Source organism: Artibeus jamaicensis, unplaced genomic scaffold, assembly GCF_021234435.1.
Source record: "Artibeus jamaicensis isolate MK-2021 breed Jamaican fruit bat unplaced genomic scaffold, CSHL_Jam_final contig_354, whole genome shotgun sequence".
Classification (NCBI taxonomy): Eukaryota; Metazoa; Chordata; class Mammalia; order Chiroptera; family Phyllostomidae; genus Artibeus; species Artibeus jamaicensis.
In genome coordinates this window covers 6431961-6436324 of record NW_026521803.1, presented here as the reverse complement: position 1 = coordinate 6436324, position 4364 = coordinate 6431961, and the positions used below count along the sequence as shown (strand labels likewise).

At 37.9% G+C, this 4364-nt stretch overlaps 1 pseudogene; it reads left to right on the top strand.

The window, feature by feature from the left end:
* The first annotated feature begins 1787 nt into the window (after window positions 1-1787).
* Window positions 1788-2235, top strand: LOC119057695 (calmodulin-1-like; annotated as a pseudogene).
* The last annotated feature ends 2129 nt before the right edge of the window (window positions 2236-4364 follow it).

Sequence of the window (4364 nt, the reverse complement as noted above, 5' to 3'; positions counted from 1 at the left end):
TTCCTACTTCATGTCTCAGCTTAATTGCCACCTCTTCAGAGAAGCTTTCCTGACCGTCCTATCTGTAGAAGTCTTTCTTGATTCAGATTTTTTTATATCGCATCATCCTTTATAATTATTTTGTGTTTGCTTGGTTACTGTCTGTATGCTCCCACTAAAACATAAGCCCCTTGAAGTCAATTCACTTGCCTGGGGCCACCATATCAATACATAGGTGCCTAGCTGAGGTGGGTGAATTCCCTGAAGTCGGTCTACCTTTATTTACTCACCAGAAGCACTGTCTTTAAAAACAATTGTCCCAAGATATCATCCAGGCTGGAAATAGACATGGTTTTTTTCTCACTTGTTCAATAGTTCATTTCCAGAGTCTAGAACGATGAATGATACTTATTGGACTTTCACAAAATATTTATTGAATAGATGAAAGGGAGTTATGTCACTACAGTACAAGCTTATATGAGAGGGGCTCCCCAAAACCCAGAACTATCTTCTGGAGGATGGCCCCCTGTAGTACAGACTTCCCTCACTAGATGAGTGTTCTAGGAACTCATCTGTATCAGTGTACCAGCTGGTGTTATTGTGAGAGGCTGCATTCAGCTTCAGTGAATTTTTTGAAGACTCTTTTAGCATGTTTGCCTATTTCACAATGTGTGATTTACGTGTACACTTGCCCACACTGTGTTGAGTGTTCAGCAGTTTTTTCCCCAGAATGGCATGACCCCTGTGCCCCACCCTCCCTATTCACCTAGTCTCACCCCAAGTGACTGTTTTTTGTTTCCCCAGATGAAATAAAGTTCTGAAAGTGAAACATTTTGCTGATGTGGAAGAGGTGGAACAAAAACAGCAGGAGCACTAAAAGGCCTCAAAATTGATGAGTTCAAAAATGTTTTGAGCAGTGGAAAAAAGCGTCTCGATAGGCGTATTGCATCAAATGGAGAGTACTTTGAAGGTGACTAAAGTTTAATCATGAAGAATAAATATTCTTTCTACACAGTTTTTTATAAATAAATTCCAAGTTTTTTGGTTTCCCCCATATTAGAAGATAACCAAATGAGTCCTTAACATTGAAAAGTCTTCTGCACTCCTTAAAAAATAAAAAACCAATGACCCAGTGATTTCACATCTCAGACTATATCCTAAAAAATCCTGAGACACTAACTTGAAAGAATATATGCACCCCTGTGTTCACTGTAGCATTATTTATAGTAACCAAGATATGGGAGCAACCCAAGTGCCCATAAAAACATTGTGATACATATACACAACAGAATACTACTGGGCAATAAAAATGAATGAAATCTTACCTTTGTAACAGCATGGTGGACCTAGGATGTATTACACTAAGTGAAATAAATCAGAGAATGGCAAAAGCCATATGGTTTTATTTATATGTGGAATCTAAAAAACAAACAAATAGAATAGAAATAGACTCATAAATACAAAGAGTGGACTGACAATTGATGGAAGGGAGGGGGTTTAGGGCTGAGTGAAAAAGGTGAAAGGATTAAGAAGTACAAATTAACCCTGGCTGGTGTAGCTCAGTGGATTGAGCACGAGCCTGCGAACCACACGATTGCAGTTTGATTCCCAGTCAGGGCACATGCCTGGGTTGCAGGCCAGTTCCCAGTGGGGGACACACAAGAGGCAACCATACATTGAGATTTCTCTCCCTCTCTCCTTCCCTCTCCCTCTAAAAATAAATGAATAAAATCTTAAAAAAAAAAAAGAAGTACAAATTAGATTTCCAGTGTGGGAGTGAGCTGAGGTGTGTCCAGTGCGCTTGCAGCATGGCTGACCAATGGACTGGTGAGTAGATTGTACAATGAGAAGAATCTTTTTCACTATTTGACAATGATAGGGATGGAAATATAACAACAAAGGAATTGGGAACTTTAATGAGGGTCTTTGGCAGAACCCCACAGAAGCAGAGTTAATGTACATGACTAAGAAAGTGGATGTTGATGGTAATGGCAGACTTGATTCCTGGAATTCCTGACAATCATGGTAAGAACTATGAAAGACACAGACAGTGAAGAAGCAATTAAAGTAGTATTCCACGTGTTTGATAAGGACAGCATTGGCTATATTAGTGCCACAGAGCTTTGTCATGTGATGAAAAACCTTGGAGAGAAGTTAACAGATGAAGAGGTTGATAAAATGATTAGGCAAGCAGATATTGATGGTGGTGGTCAAGTAAACTATGAAGAGTTTGTACAAATGATGATAGCAAAGTGAAAACCTTGTACAGAATGTTAAATTTCTTGTACAAAAATGTTTATTTGCTTTTCTTTGTAACTTATTTGTAAAAGGTTTCTCCTACTGTCAAAAAATATGCATGTGTAATTCAGCAAAGGGGGAATAGAAGGAGCATACCTCAACATAATAAAAGCCATATACAAGACACCTACAGCCAATATTATACTCAATGAATAAAAACTAAAACTTTCCCCTTAAATTCAGGAACAAGACAGGGATGTCTGCTTTCACCACTCTTATTCAACATAGAATTGAAAGTTCTAGCTACAATGATCAGATAAGAAAAAAAACATACAGATTGGAAGGAAGAAAGTAAAGATGTCATTGTTAGCAGATGACATGATATATACATAGAAAACCCTATAATCTCCACCAAAAAACTACTCAACCTAATAAGTGAATTTGGCAAAACAGTAGGATACAAAGTCAATATTCAGAAATTGATGGCATTTTTGTATACCACCAATGGAATATCAGAAACAGAAATCAGGAAAAAAAATCCCATTTACTATAGCAACAAGAAAAATAAAGTATCCAGGAGTAAATTTAACCAAGGAGGTAAAAACCTGTACTCGGAAAACATAGAACACTGAAGAAAGAAATTGATAAAGATACAAATAAATGGGCCCTGGCTGGTGTATCTCAGTGGACTGAGCACAGGTTGTTAACCAAAGGGTCACCAGTTTGATTCCCAGTCAGGGCACATGCCTGGGTTGTGGGCCAGGTCCCCAGTGGGGGCCATGTGAGAGGCAACCATACATTGATGTTTCTCTCTCTCTCTCTTTCTCCTTCCCTTCCCCTCTGTCTAAAAATAAATAATAAATAAGTAAAATATTTTTAAAAAGATACAAATAAATGGAAGCGTATACTGTGTTCACAAATTGGAATATTTAATATTATTAAAATGTTCATAATACTCAAAGCCTCTATAGATTCAATGCATTTCCAATGAAAATACCAATGGCATATTTCACAATCTAGAACAAATGTTTCAAGAATTTATATGGAACCAAAAAAGACCCCAAATAGCCTCAGCAATCTTAAGAAGGAAGAACAAAGTTGAAGGGATCATAATACCTGATGTCAAACTATACTACAAGGCCACTGTAATCAAAACAGTCTGGTACTGGTAAAAGAACAGACACATAGATAAATGGAGCAGAATAGACGATCAAGAAAAAACCCATATCAATACACTCAGTTAATATTGGACAAAGGGGGCAGAAACATAAAATGGAGCAAAAATAGCCACCTTTAATAAGAGGTGTTGAGAGGACTGGACTGGGAGATGAAAAAAATGAAACTAGACCACCAACTTACACTATACACCAGAATAAACTCAAAGTGGATAAAAGACTTAAATAGAAGCTGTGACACCATACAAGTCCTAGAGGAAAATATAGGCAGGAAAATTTCAGATATCCCATGTAGCAATATATTTGTTCTAGGGCAAAGGAAATAAAGGCAAATATAAACAAATTGGACTATATAAACTTAGAAGTTTCCGCATGGCTAAAGAGACCATCATCAAATAAAAAGGAAACTGACTATATGGGAGAACATATTTGCCAATGACACATTGGGCAAAGGTTTGATCTCCAAAATATATAAAAAACTCATACGACTCAACACCGGGAATACAAATCATCCAAGTAAAAATTAGGCAAAGGCCCTGGCTGGTGTGGCTTGGTGGACTGAGTGCCAGCCTGTAAACCAAATGGTCACGAGTTCATTTCCCAGTCAGGGCACATGCCTGAGTTGTGGGGCAGGTCTCCAGTAGGGGGCATGTGAGAAGCAACTACACACTGATGGTCTTTTAAAAAAATGGGCAAAGGACCTGAATAGATATGTCTCCAAGGAGGACATTGAGATGGCCCATAGGCATATGAAAAGATTCTCAACTAGCCATCAGAGAGATGCAAATTAAAACCACAATAAGATATCACCTCACACCTGTCATAATGGCCATCATAATAAACGAATAAACAACAAGTGCTGGTGAGGATGCAGAGAAAAGAGAACCCTAGTGCACAGTTGGTGGGAATGCAGATTGGTGCAGTCACTGTGGAAAACAGTATGAAATTTCCTTAAAAAACTAAAAATAGAAC